Here is a 15186-nt window from a genome sequence, read left to right as displayed (position 1 = left end):
TCTTTTGCAAGATTGCCAAGTGATGGTGGGTGGATGGAGGAGCCACTGGCTGTGACAGTGGAGGCGCTGGTTCAATCTGAGCTTTGCAGTGAAGCTTGCCAGGTGACCTTGGGCATGCTGTTTCGACTTGTCCTAATCTGCTTCACACGTTCATGGTGTGAAAAATAAAGGGGACCAAGGTCTGTCTTGAGCCCTTGTGACAGAGTGACAAGACAAGAAAAGCCTTTAAACATAAAGGCTGTGAGGGGAATGAGGAGTCCTTGAGTGTGGGCACAGATCCAAAACTGAGCAGGAAAGCCTGCCTTGCCTGCTCTCTTGCCTTTAACAGCTTCTTGATGTGCAGAAATCAGCCACTGAAGCTAATTTCTCAGCATAGAGATCAATAGCATCACCTGCTAATGTCTTCTCACTGTACTTAGGGATGCCCATGTATCCGTTTGCCAAATTTCCAGGGACCAAGTGCCCTTGTTGCCCGCTCAGTGCAATGAGGGGATCCTTTCCCCTCCCCGGGCTCTGGAGGGGGCCCTCTCAAATTGTGCCAGGCTTTGGAGCAGGCAGAAGATTCTTGCACTGACACTTGGGCTGCTTCCACCTGTTTCAAAGCTCAGTGTGATATGCAGGGTGCTCCTTCCCCTCTGCCAAATTGTCCAGCAAACCAGAGGACTTGTGAGGTAGGGTGCGGGGAAGGAGACAGCGGTGACCACAAATTATGGCTGGCACATAAGCCTGAATTTGAGGAGCGCTTTCTTCTCACCAAGCTGCTGCTAAAGGACAGCCCTACAGAGTTCACGGTGGTTGCTTCAGTGCTGTGGTTTACAACCAAATAAATTAGTATAGCCTACTAACTCCACCTCTCTGAGTTCGGTTCCAAAATGTTGCTGGTAAATGGGAGGGAACTGGCTCTGCGTACTTTTATGGGGAAGAAAGGCAGTGCGGAGATCCTGTTCTAACTGGGGCTAAAGTGAACATCGAGCCATAAACTGCTGGCTGAGGCAGCTGTAAGACGGTGAAAAGCAATTGTAAGTATCAGACAGAATGCTATTCAATTTCCTGGTTCTTAACTGAAGAGCCCCACTTCCCAAACTGAAAACAAGTCCTTCTTTGGAGGTCTTTCTAGGTCTCTAATCTGCCTTAACTGGCTTTTCTTTATTATTATTTTTAATTAATTTTATTGAGAGTTTTCAACATAAGATACAATGAAAACTAAACCAAAGTAAACTAACTGGTAAAACTGGTAAATCTAACTGGCTTTTCTTTATAGCGCCTTTTAAAGCTGTTTGTGGCTTGGGTTTCTTTGCTGTCCATATGCAAGAGATCTCGCAAGCATATCTTTTCAGTCTGTGTAGACTTTCAGGGAATGTTTCTTCAACTGCTCTGTCCTATCTAGTCTGACACCCCCAAAACATTAATAGATCTGTTTTTAACATTCCCATTTGTTCTACCTTACAGAACTCACCTGGAGTGAAAAGCATATAGTGAAATAGAATAGAACCCCCCCCCTTCATCCAGTAACTATTGGACTAAAATCTACATAGGAAGGAACATAGGAAGGTGCCTTATACTAAGTCAGACCATTGGTCCATCTAGTTCAGTATTGTCTACACTGACTGGCAGAGGCTCTCCAGGTTTTCAGCAAGGAGTCTTTCCCAGTCCTACCTCGGGGTACTGAACCTGGGACTTTCTGCCTGCGAAGGAGATGCTCTGCCACTGCATTATATGGCCCTTCCCTTCTCTAATCTTTGCTTTCTGAAGTTCCACCAAGTTTCCAAAAGGCATAACCAAAAGGGAACTTCTACGGAATCTACCTTCCACTGAGCTGGGTTATTGATTCACCTTGCCTCTATTATTGGAAACTTTGTAAGGATTGTTATGGCTGATATCCATTCCATAACTTTTATTAATCTTTATTAAGATCTTTATTAAAAAGCACATGTGTTCTTACCTGCTTTGCCTGGAAATGCATTTAGAACGAGGCATGACAGCTGCTGTGCCAACACAGTCTTCAGCCCAGACTCAGCAGGGGTCAGCAAACTTTTTCAGCAGGGGGCTGGTCCACTGTCCCTCAGACCTTGTGGGGGGCTGGACTATATTTTGGAAAAAAATATGAATGAATTCCTATGCCCCACAAATAACCCAGAGATGCATTTTAAATAAAAGGACACATTCTACTCATGTAAAAACACACTGATTCCTGGACAGTCCGTGGGCCGGATTTAGAAAGCGATCTGGCCGGATCTGGCCCCCAGGCCTTAGTTTGCCTACCCATGGGCTAGATGATAGGTCTGGCAAATGACAGAGACACCAATGTACTCAAGAGCTGGTGGGGTTTGGGGCATTTAAAGGTGAGCCTACCTAATTTTCACTTTTCAGAACAATATGTGAATGGCACAACCATTCTTCTAAATCCACAATTATTCTGAATTTTGCAGTCCTGTTCTCCAGCTGAATAATGTATACAGAAATGCATATACCCAAGTAAAGTGTGCATAGAAATGCATATATTAGTGAACATAACATACCAAAAGCATTTTATTGAAGTTGCTTTGCAAATATGTTTTTTTTTTTAATTAGGTGAAATTTCATGCAAAAATGTGTATAAATTATATTATTATATTAGAAATTAGCACCAAAATGCTGGTTAATTTTCATGAGGACTTTTACAAATATGTATTCACATACTGTTATGGAGAACTAAACCTAAGGTTGGAAATCTTAGAAACTAAGAGAAACCAAAATTGACAGGTTGACCTATCCCTACTCTGAATACCAGATGCTGGGAACCACATGGGAGCAGAGCACTGCTGTGGCACTCATGTCCAACCCAAATGTTGATTTCCACTCTGGCGCTGCTCAGGCTGCTGCTCTGTGTGCACCCTAACCTTTCTCCAAATAACTTCTCAAGCCACATAAGGTAAACAAGAGAAAAGGGGACTTTCAAGGGAAATGCAAAGGGCTTTGGGTAGAGCTGAGAATAGCAGATATTTATGTAATTCTGTGCCCTCAAACATTTGTACAATGGCCTCAGCAAAATGACCACCAGCCCCCAGAGGAGGGCAAAGTGATTACATGTCAGAGAAAGCACAAATTAGCAAATACAGCAAAACCTCCAGCACTGATTTTGCTAAACTCAGGCTGTGGTGATAACAACAGCAGCTGTGTCAGCAGTTAGAGGGCAGGTGTCTATACAGTTTCCTCTACTTTTAGAAAATGACAACACTATACTGTAGACATTTTCTTCCGTTTCAGTGTTCCTATGAAGGTAGCCCTGGTTTGTAGCCAATTATCCCAGGAGCTTGTGAAATGGATAATTATTCTGTTCCTGAATGTTCCTGAAAGTGCTTCCTTTTGTAACAAGAACTCCAGTTTGTATTAGGGAAGCTTTCTGTTCTGTTAAGAACATGAATGCTTTCTTCAGTGCTGGAGGAAGTATGGCCCTGAAGAGCAGTTGCTGTTACACTTAGTTCCTGCTTTCAGATTAATTTTGGGGGCGCCTGGTTGGCTACTGAGAGAACAGGATGCTAGACTAGACAGACAAGCTACTTCTTTTTTTATTTTTCCTTGCTGCACATGCCTAATTATAATTGATTTGATATTCCATATATAATGCAAAATTTTCTTCTTTTATTATTTATGTTTCCTATTTCTGGTCGTCGGTATCACTCACTGCTAATCTATATTGGATGTTAACCTAGACGCATATTCGTAAAGGCTGCTTGCTGTTTTGCCAGAAGATTCAGTAATGTTCTTTGCAATATCTGAATGGCAAAAATCTGTTTTTAGCGCTTTTGATTACAAAGATACATATACAGTGGTACCTCGGGTTAAGAACTTAATTCATTCTGGAGGTCCATTCTTAACCTGAAACTGTTCTTAACCTGAGGTACCACTTTAGCTAATGGGGCCTCCCGCTGTTGCAGCGCCGCCGCCACACAATTTCTGTTCTCATCCTGAAGCAAAGTTCTTAACCCGAGGTGCTATTTCTGGGTTAGCAGAGTCTGTAACCTGAAGCGTCTGTAACCCGAGGTACCACTGTATTTTGTTTTTATGTAATGGGCAATGAGCCCTTGGAGTTTGTGGGAAATCATTCTTCCTGGTTCTCAGTTACCTTTCATCCAATATTCCAGAAACTGTCAACTAGTAAAGTAAATTATTGCCCTCATAAGGAGAGATGATGATTTAAGGACTAGGGAGATAATGGTGGTCTGTAGAGCAGGGAGCACAACTGTAGTCAATTTTGCAAAACTAGGAATGTTCCTCATTAGAGACAAACAGCAACTAGGACTGTGGTTTAATCAAATTCTGGTTACCAAGAGCTCTTCAATTGAGAAGATCACTAATGGCAGACAAGCTTCCCTGAAAGGCAGCCTGTCCACCACCATCAGTATCACCTTAAATTATTTTGAAATTTTAACAAATGTCAAATTTGCTCTGTAGGTCTCCCTGGAGCATGAAATATTTTGGCTGATGATAGTTCACAACATTACAAAAGCATACAAAGTGCCAGATAACACAATTCAATTGAAAAATGATTATTATTTTATTTGGCTACAGTCTTATGTTTGGCTGCCACTCTGCTGTCTCTCTTTGCCAAGGACAGCCCTTGTTTTCTGTTACCCAACTCCGGTAAATCACAATCACTGCTCCTATTTCTGTCTCCAAGGAAAGGCCATGTTGAAATTCAACTAGCAGTAATTTGCTAACATTGTCATTCTTCAGGGTTTAGTATCCCTGCCAGAGTCTCTAGAAGTTAATTCTCTGCATGGGGGATGGATGCATCTATAGGGAATCTGTTTTAAAGCTTCTTTTTGATGCTATTTTAAATGACTATTTTATACCATTTTATATAAACTCCTTAGAGGGGTTTTTAAAAAGTGATATACAAATCTTGTTAAATAAAATTTAATTTTTTAAAAAATGTGCATGAACCCTAATGCTGTAATCCTAGATATGCTTACCTGAGAGTAAGTCCAACTGAATTTTAATCTGAATACTGTATGGGGCTTTGTGCGCTGGTCCTAATGTCTTGAACTGGACACAGTAGCTCACTGGGAGCCAGTGTAGTGCTGTGAGTATCAGTGACACATAGTCCCATTAGACTTAGTATTCTACACTAGCTGCAGTTTCTGGACCATCTTCAAGGGCAGCCCCGCAGAGAGTGCATTGCGGTAGTCTAGACATGTATAAGATTGCACTGCAAAGTACCTTGCAGGGTTTAGCAGTGGCCAGAGGATTTGAGAAGATCAGTCTGCATCCCAATCCCAAAGAAGGGCAGTGCCAAAAAATGCTCCAGCTACCGCACAATTGCGCTCATTTCACACACTAGCAAGGTTATGCTTAAAATTCTACAAGGCAGGCTTAAGCAGTATGTGGACCGAGAACTCCCAGAAGTGCAAGCTGGATTTCGAAGGGGCAGAGGAACCAGAGACCAAATTGCAAATGTGTGCTGGATTATGGAGAAAGCTAGAAGCTTCCAGAAAAACACCTACTTCTGCTTCATTGACTACGCAAAAGCATTTGACTGTGTCGACCACAGCAAACTATGGCAAGTTCTTAAAGAAATGGGAGTGCTTGATCACCTCATCTGTCTCCTGAGAAATCTCTATGTGGGACAAGAAGCTACAGTTAGAACTCGATATGGAACAACTGATTGAATTCTGGTGCTGGAGGAGACTCTTGAGAGTCCCATGGACTGCAAGAAGATCAAACCTCTCCATTCTGAAGGAAATCAGCCCTGAGTGCTCACTAGAAGGACAGATCCTGAAGCTGAGGCTCCAATACTTTGGCCACCTAATGAGAAGAGAAGACTCCCTGATGTTGGGAAAGATGGAGGGCAGAAGGAGAAGGGGACAGCAGAGGACGAGATGGTTGGACAGTGTTCTTGAAGCTACCAACATGAGTTTGACCAAACTGTGGGAGGCAGTGGAAGACAGGAGTGCCTGGTGTGCTCTGGTCCAGGGGGTCACGAAGAGTCAGACATGACTAAACGACTAAACAACAGCAATGCAGCTTCCTATGTTCCTTTTGTGGAAAGCCCTTCTCACCTGCTGTATTTGTTTATTCTTTATTGTTGTTACGAGATATGCCTGAAAAATAGAGTTACTCTACGATATGTAATCAACAGTTCAATATATTCTGCAGCAGCTACGGTATGTGAAATGGCATCACACAGGGTCTAGCCGGCTGTTTTGCATTCTGCAGCTGCTGAGGAATATTTTGAGCGGTCGATCAAATCTGCCTCATATCGATCAAATCTTCCTTTAGCCCTCCAACCTTAGTATTACCTGCAGTAACTGGCAATGGCTCTCCAGGGTTTCATACAGGAGTTTTTCCCAATCCATAATATGAGTTGCAGGATACTGAGCCCCAGTAGCTCTTCAGCATGCAAATGAAATGCTCCGGCACTCAGCAAAACCCTTCCCTAATGTGTATAATAGCATATGTGTCTTGGGCAGCAATTCATGGTATCAAAATTCAGGTCCTACACAGGCATGTCCCTAGATTCATCTTTGAATAATAGGAGGGAGCAAATGTGCAAATAATTGAAAGTAAGCTCTTTTGAAAGCAGACCAAATATACATAGGATTGGCCAGTAAGGTCTGAGTATGCCTGAAAGCACATTCCTGGAGTCTAAAATTTTCTCAAGTAGGAGCTCTGCCCTCAAATGAAAGGGGATGGCCTAGATTTCTTCTTCTATAATATTTCTTAAAATTACGAAACAAGTGGACTGTGATCTGTGGTTAAGATCAAAATGTGCTTATTCCATAACATGAAACATACCACAGAGCGCCTCACTCGACATCACCTGCTTTCACTGTTCACACTGAGACTAAAGTTCCACTGTCAAGAAAAGAGTGTGTGTGTGTGTGTGTGTGTGTGTGTGTGTGTAAAACAGCATCTATACATAATTAATTAGCATTTTCTGCATCCTATTAAATAATGCTAGGAGGGCACCCATTTGTGACATGAATTAATTATGGCACCAGCAGATGAACAAATTGTTTTGCAGGAGCTGCACAATATTTCTGCCACAAACAGTACAGAGTGCCTGCCCTATCATTCATCCAGATGTCGCTGAAATCACATGGCAGAGCAAACGTCGTAGATTAAGCTGGCAGCTTCTGAAATTTGCACTACAGTTTGCAGCTCCTGCAGCAGTCCGGTTAGTGGCAAATGGGTCTCCCTGTGGAGGAAGTGGCTTGAGGATAACAGTCACTGGCAATTAGTTCTTTGCAGTTCTCCAGGTCTTGTTGTGTAATATTGTGGTTTAGTGTAAAAAAAAAAAGTTTTGGATTGGGACCCATGGGACCAGAGTTCAGATCAGCCCACATCCAGACTCATCTCTCAGTCATGGAATAAGCACAACTACCTCCAGTTCAGAAATCACCACTTCTGAGGTTGAATTGACCCAGGGGCTTATTGGACTGTGTGGTTAAAGGATCCTGGATTCAAGGTGCATTAACTGAGTTAAAACAGTTTTAAATCAATTACTTTTCTTTCCTATGCCAGTAAAAGGTTAAATGCAGAATGTACCTTAACCTTTCCCCTGATTTGTAGTGTAGCTATTCACTGCTGTTGTCTGCACTGAGCCATTGTGCCATTGAGATGAATTTCTTCACAATATATTTTATCCAGAGTTCTTAAAAGGAGTGATTTCTCCTTTCCCCAGTTAATAGCAGCACCCAAGAGCAAGTTGTACTATATGTTTCACAAAAGGTGGCTTCATTAATTGATGGAGCTGTCTGGATCACAGATAATCTGTTGAACTGGCTTCCTTCCTATAGTTTAGATTGCTTGTAGAAGCTGCAGCAGCTTTTGGGCAGGTTGACCTGATCCACGTGCAATTGCAGAGTATTTCCAGTCCACCCCCAGCGTAAGTTCAGAATATCTTGAAGGCAGACTGGAGGAAAATACTCCTGTTATGATTTCTTGCTTGCTTTTTGTTTGTTGGTCAGTGAAATTCTAAAATGAAAGGGTTGGGCTCTGTGCCTGTTTGGGTTTGACTCTGCATGCCTCTCCAAACCTGGAATATTTTCTCCCTAACCTCAGACATAAGAGACTGATTATGATTACTCTAGTGTAATATACTCTGTACAAGAGTAGAGATTATTGCTTTACATTTTTCAGGACTGAGCCACATATTACAAATGTGTTTTGCTGTGCTCTGAGGTGCCCTGACTCATATGAAACAATTTTTTTTGCCTCTTAGGTTGAATACGTCATTCTTTAATTTTAGAGAAAAGGAGGGGAAGCCCAAAGGAGAAGCATGGAGACTGGGAGAATGGATGGGTGATGGCGAATGCCCTTCCCTCCTTCGGAGGCCTTGGGCAAACTGTTGAGCTGGGCTAGAAGCAAGTCTCAAGTATCTCACAGGGGCAGTGGGCGGAGTTGCATCCTAAACACTTGGCACCTAAAATTGATTTCCTCAGAGCACATCAGCACATGTCCCACAAGGCACTGGGTGTGGATTTTTCCTTGGGGTTTGCTCCCAAAGCGTTTCTCACGAGTAAGTATAGCCACAAGCTAGCAAAAGTTTAGGACCAGTGCCAGATTTACGTATAAGCTAAACAAGCTATAGCTTAGGGCTCCACTCACTTGGGGCCCCCCAAAATATTTAAAGGAAAAAAAACCCTGGATGTACATTTCCGAAATAAAAGATAAAAAACAAATAAAATAAAACCTACTGACAACAACCGTGTTTTGTGTTGTGTAGGCTCCTATGATGTAGCCTGCTCCCTAAAATATCACTGGTTGGCTCATTTCTATATATAGGGTGCCTACATTCTGCATGGACTGGTTGCATGGCAACCTGTACAAATGGCTTTAGATACCCATTAGGTCCATAAATTGCCATATAGCATATATTCAACACAAGAAACAGTGAAAACTTGTTGTTGACAATGGACAGCTGGACATATAAAGGGCCCCATTACCTTCAGTAGCTTAGGGCCTCACCAAACCTCAATCCGGCCCTGTTTAGGACCAGAGTACAGTGGTACCTCAGGTTACATACGCTTCAGGTTACATACGCTTCAGGTTACAGACTCCGCTAGCCCAGAAATAGTGCTTCAGGTTAAGAACTTTGCTTCAGGATGAGAACAGAAATGGTGCTCTGGAGGCATGGCAGCAGCAGGAGGCCCCATTAGCTAAAGTGGTGCTTCAGGTTAAGAACAGTTTCAGGTTAAGTACGGACCTCCGGAACGAACTAAGTACTTAACCCGAGGTACCACTGTATTTCTTCTCCTAGATGGGCTGCCTTCCTAGGTTAACAAGCCCCATCAGCCCATCATTTTCCTCTACATTACAGCATGTGCAGAAACTGCCTTCTTGACTGTTTGACCCACTCTTGGTCTCATCCACTCAGTCTGCCAGAACCTGTCTTTGCATGCAGGGGAGTCCCTAACTCACCAAGGTTTTGAGAGCCATCACCTGGTTTAGCTGGCCAATTGAAGCTGCTCCTGGGGTGTGGCCCCTGTCGCATGTGGACAGCTTCTAGGAGCCACAGATGAGAGCTGAGTGGGCACCAAAGGTGGACCAACTACCCTAGAAGAAGCATGATGTGCCCCTCACCAGAGGTGCTACCCCTCCCCTAACCCCCCCCCCCACACGCATGCACACATCCACATACCCACCCGCACCTACCAGTTATGTTCAACTGTGGCAATGAAATCTATGAATGAATTATGAATGCCTTCAGGATTCTGATATGGGAAGTGCTGACAAATCCCATATAATTCACACAGGGAGTCCTTGAGGATGTTCCACACTATTTATTTGATTGTCCTGTTTTTGACAGTGTATATGCAAAATTTCTCATCTCTGCAAAGGTCGTGAATATTGGTCTAATTTAGCAGGGGGGGAAACAAATTCCTGTTCCCTAGTGATAAATAAGTTGGTAATGCAGCAAGCAACTAGCTACCTTTGCTCTGGCAATAGCAAACAAGCATCCAGTTCATTTTGATATTTGCGGATGAATGAAATTTACATGCATTCTATAAAATGTATTTTTGCTATCTGAATAAATGAAATGGTGACTGAGGTGGAGTGTGAAACCCATGTCTGAAATACTGGAATTTTACATCCTTGAAACTTCATTATTTATTTGTTATTTTGACTTTGATTGTTAATTGCTGTTACACTCCGTGGCCAAACAAATAATTTAAACTGCAGATTTGTCACTGTTATGCTCCACGGCCAAACAAATAATTTAAACTCTGTAACTTTGTTAATTATGTGTTGAAGTATATGTTGCATGACTGAGATGGAAGTTATGTTCTTCCCATAAAGAACAAACAATGGGTGCTTTGCTTATCACAGAGTCGTTGGCTTCTTTGATTGCAAAGAGGAAACCACTCACTTTTGTCCTTAAACAAGGAAACCTTGTTCTATAGAACACTTCTGAGAAGTTAAATTTGATTGCCCTTTCATGTTTTTTTTTAATGTAACTTTCTTTGCTACCGTAACCCCTATCAAAAATGTGGAAAGTCCCACTAACTTTTATGGCAGTTGAACTTTATTTCCTGGAGCTCCAGTTGACTTCAAAGCGTGTGATAAGTAAACTGTTTTCAACGTCTCTTAGAAACTTTGTCCGCTTGAAAGGTCTCTGTAATAGGGTCAATGTCTTCATTTGAAAGGAATGACCCAGCCGTTGCTGCCATTTTGATGTCTCCCACTGTGAGAGTTTCTTCCTGATTACATTTCCAAAGTGAGGCAAGGTGAGGCAAGTCCTTTTGAACATTGCAGTACCGTATTTAGTCCTTTATCCAGGGCTATGTGAACTCTATACTACAATCAAATCACCATTTTGCTATCCAAATACCGTGATACAGTGGCATAGCGTGGGTTGTCAGCACCCGGGGCAAGGCAAGTAATTTGCGCCCCCTAACCCGTGGATTTGTGCCCCCTAACCCGTGGATTTGCGCCCCCTAACCCTAACCCCCAGATGTTGCGCCCGGTGCGGCCAGCCCCCCCTGCACCCCCCACGCTACGCCACTGCCGTGGTACCTCGGCTTAAGAACTTAATTCGTTCTGGAGGTCCGTTCTTAACCTGAAACTGTTCTTAACCTGAAGCACCACTTTAGCTAATGGGGCCTCCCACTGCTGCCGCGCCGCCAGTGCGCAATTTCTGTTCTCATCCTGAAGCAAAGTTCTTAACCTGAGGTACCATTTCAGGGTTAGCGGAGTCTGTAACCTGAAGCGTCTGTAACCCAAGGTACCACTGTACTGCTCCAGAAATAGGCTTCAGAAATTAATTAGTGGACTCACAGGGTCTTTCAAGACGATCAGTTCAACACAGTGGGCAACACAGAAAAGAGCAAAGTTCTGCATTTAAGTCAAAACCGCAAAAGGAGGTGCACAGGCATCGCAAGCAAGCAGGGTACCTGACTGGGGAGTAGCATATGTAAAAAGGTTGTTGGGGAGGCAGTCAGTTTCAACCGAACATGTGTCAGCATTGTGATGAAGAGAGAGAGAATGTGATTTTGAGAACAGCTTTGACCAAAGGTTGAGGAGATTTCACCCCTCCCATATCCAAGAATCTCCTGACGAGTCTGCTGATTCTCCAGAGAGGAGGAGCAGTGTTCTGCTTTCTACTTATTCAGCTCCAGCACCAAGTCAGTCAGTGTGTCGGAGAGAGAGAGAGACTGAGTGTTAGAGATCGTGTGTAGAGATAAGGTTGCTGCTAAGAGCAGCTGCAGACACTCAGTGCAGCATTCATTTATGCTTAGACCTATTTAGCTCTGTATATAGTTTTGTATTATAGTTGTAGTTATAGAATAAAAGAAGATATTCTACAGAGCTGCTCTCCGAGTCGTGTATACACTGCCAGACTCTGCTATACTCTGCTGTGCGACGACTGTATTGTGGAAGTGAATCCGGTGCTCACAACTCTAAGCTGTGAGTCCACAGCACTTTGACCTGGTGGTCACTGGAAGTGCTACCCAGCTCGCCTAGCCCAGTCGGGGTTGAAGTGCATGAGTCCAGTTGGTGACACTGGCTCAAGGGCGATGCTGACAAAGGTGTCATGGGCTTTGAAGACACTCAAACTCGGGATGCAAGGGAGAAACGTGCTAAGAGTAAGGCATGCTTGGCAAATCCACACCGTGATCAACTCCCACCTGGAAACCAATGTCCCCACTGTGGAAAGACGTGTGGGTCCAGAATTGGCCTCCACAGTCACTTACGGACTCATTGTTAAAACCGTGTCTATGGAAGACAATCTTACTCGGCTGCGAGTGATCACCAAAGAAGAAGAGGATTCGTTCACAGAACCACGGTTTTGAAGTATCGGCTCTACTATATTCCATTTTATAACCTCATCCAGAGGTTGTGTCCAGTTCTGGGTGTCACCCTAAAAAGAGTATAGAAAAGTTGGAGTGAATTCAGATGAGGGGAACTAAGATGGCAATGGATGTGGAAAGCAAGTCCAAAGAGCAGGGATAGCTCAGTCAGTAGAGCATGGGTCTCTTCGGACTCAGCAACACAGGTCAATTTGTAATGTTAAAAACGTTTTCTAAAAATGTGACACCGGTTGGCGCTGTAGAGGAGAATCCAAAGTCAATGGCAGATTGCCTGGGAACGTCTTTTCTTCATATAGAGTTTTTAATAGCGGTTTGTTTTTTTTAAAATATATCTGTATAGATCTAGCCTTAATCTCAGGGTCATGGATTTGAGCCCCATGTTGGGCAAAAGAATCCTGCATTGCAGATGGGTTGGGCTAGATGGCCCTTATGGTTAAAGGTAAAGGTAAAGGTAAAGGTACCCCTGCCCGTACGGGCCAGTCTTGACAGACTCTGGGGTTGTGCGCCCATCTCACTTAAGAGGCCAGGGGCCAGCGCTGTCCGGAGACACTTCCGGGTCACGTGGCCAGCGTGACATCGCTGCTCTGACGAGCCAGAGCCACACACGGAAACGCCGTTTACCTTCCCGCTGGTAAGCGGTCCCTATTTATCTACTTGCACCCGGAGGTGCTTTCGAACTGCTAGGTTGGCAGGCGCTGGGACCGAGCAGCGGGAGCGCACCCCGCCGCAGGGATTCGAACCGCCGACCTTTCGATCGGCAAGCCCTAGGTGCTGAGGCTTTAACCCACAGCGCCACCTTATATGATTCTTTGAGGAAAGGTTGAAAGAACTGGGTATGTTTAAGCTGGAGAAGAGAAGACTGAGAGGGCCAAAAAAGCAGGGTTGTTGCATAGAAGAGGGCAAAGACTTGTTTTCTGTTGTCCAGAGGGTGTAAGTGTAAGGATATGGGAGGAGAGATTTCAGCTGAACATTAGGAGAAAGCTCTTGATGGCAAGAGCAGTCTGACAGTGGAACCCAGTGACCTAGGGAGATGGTGGTGGGCTGTCTGTAAAACTGCAGGTGTTGAAGTAGGCTATGGAGCCATCTACTAGGGATGATTTACAAAACAGTGAAAATCCAACAGGGAAGGGACCAAGTGACTTCCACTATCTGGGTGATGTGCCTGAAAATGTCCTTTCCTGTATCCCAGAAACTGGTCTTTGGATGGCAGTGGGAGGTGGAGCAAGACCGCCAGTGAAGAATACTGTGGGATAGCAGACTTATGAAGAAGAAGAAGGCATTATTTTGCTCCCAAATCCTTCAAAGCCTTATAGGAATAGACAGCCCAGCTCCTACTTCCTCTCTGTCATTACAGCTGAGCTGTTGTCATGCAGTTGCTGCAGGAAAGGGGATAGTGGGACGCTGCACTCAGAGCGAAGCTACGGTTCTTGCTTCTTTGAAAGGATCTGAACAATCTCTCAAGATTTATGTTCAGTTCTTGAGGAGAAGCCAGAAATTACAGGCAAGATAAATTTGCAGTGCTGTGTAGAGCATTCACCATCTGAGCGTTGCAAAGCAATTTATGTACAAACATCGAGGTAATTAAGCTTCAATGTGAACATTCTCTCCCTTTTTAATTAGCTCCATGTGAGTAATTTGTTGATACTTGCACAGTCAATTTAATTACATTAACAAGTCGGAGTTGCTTGCTGTTTTGACACTGCAGGGCAGTCCTTGGGGAACTTTCTCCCAGTGGCAAAGTATGTATATACACGCAGACCTACTGTCAGAGAAAAGGTCTGTCATTTTTGGTAGCTCTGGTGACTGAATGGTGACAAGGCTGGTCAACATTGTACTAGGTAGACTCAGCCTCTGTGTTGTCCATTGTGGGGTGCAGTAGCCAGAACTGCACAAAGCACTCCAAGCGAGGGCATAGCATTGTGTAGTGGTTAAGGTGTTGGGCTGGAACTGGCTAGGCCCGGGTTCAAATTCCCACTCAGTCATGAAGTTCATAGGTGACTTGGGGGTAGTCTTAGACCAACCCACCTTACATGCTTGTCAGGCTAAGAGAAGAACCACGTATGCTGCTTTCAGCTTTTGGTAGAAAAGAGGGGATGCAAATTTAATGAATAACACTAAAAGAAGGCTGATGGACTGACACGGTGTAACAGGGCAGCTTCATAGGCTCATACGACTGCAGGCAGTAGTTTGTGGGGAAGTGGAGTGATTAGTTAAAGCCATTTCCATTTCAGTCCCTCTTCTGGATTTCTCCTATAATTGAATAGGTTTGAAAGAGCCACAGCTCGCTATTCAGGAGTTGATGAAAACTATATACAAGTGTCAGCTGATGCCATACAGCGTGTGTTCTTGGACTGATGCCTTGTGCTCATTTTCCCTCTCCTAAGAGTTACAGAAGCATCATGGTTTAATCCAGCTCTGCTTGTCTTGACAAGATCAGGCCTGACAGCAGAAATGTGATCAAATTGCATTAGCCTCTCAATTTTCCTTATTCTTAGGGGGCAAAGAGAATTATAGAGAAATAATGAAGTATAATATATCAAATATTCCTCCTTCTACATTCACATTAGTGCTTCGGATGATGTCCTTATAGAAATAAAACAGCATTCTTTATGGGCTTCAGAGTTCTTGCAATTGTGATTATCAACAGCATTGATTTTTCCATGACACCTTAACCCATGTGAGTCTGTATTGGTGGATAAGGAAATTGCCACTGTCGTTCTACAACTGGGTGTGTGGGGTGTGTGGCCTGACCCACAAGTGCTGGAACAAATTACTCTGTCCTCATTTAATTCCACACCTTCCAACATTTCTCTGATGAAAATAGAGATGCCCCTTCCAAGGAAAAGTGGGACATTTTGGGATCAAATCAGAAACCAGGACGGCTTCTGTA

General features: G+C 43.8%; 1 protein-coding gene across 5 annotated transcripts in view; it reads left to right on the top strand.

Moving 5' to 3' along the window:
* Positions 1-15186, top strand: part of SLCO2B1 (solute carrier organic anion transporter family member 2B1) — a 69248-nt gene that overhangs the window by 20089 nt on the left and 33973 nt on the right. The window lies entirely within an intron of this gene.

This window comes from Podarcis cretensis (assembly GCF_951804945.1).
Source record: "Podarcis cretensis genome assembly, chromosome: 4".
Taxonomy (NCBI): Eukaryota; Metazoa; Chordata; class Lepidosauria; order Squamata; family Lacertidae; genus Podarcis; species Podarcis cretensis.
This window is presented reverse-complemented; position numbering and strand designations above follow the sequence as displayed.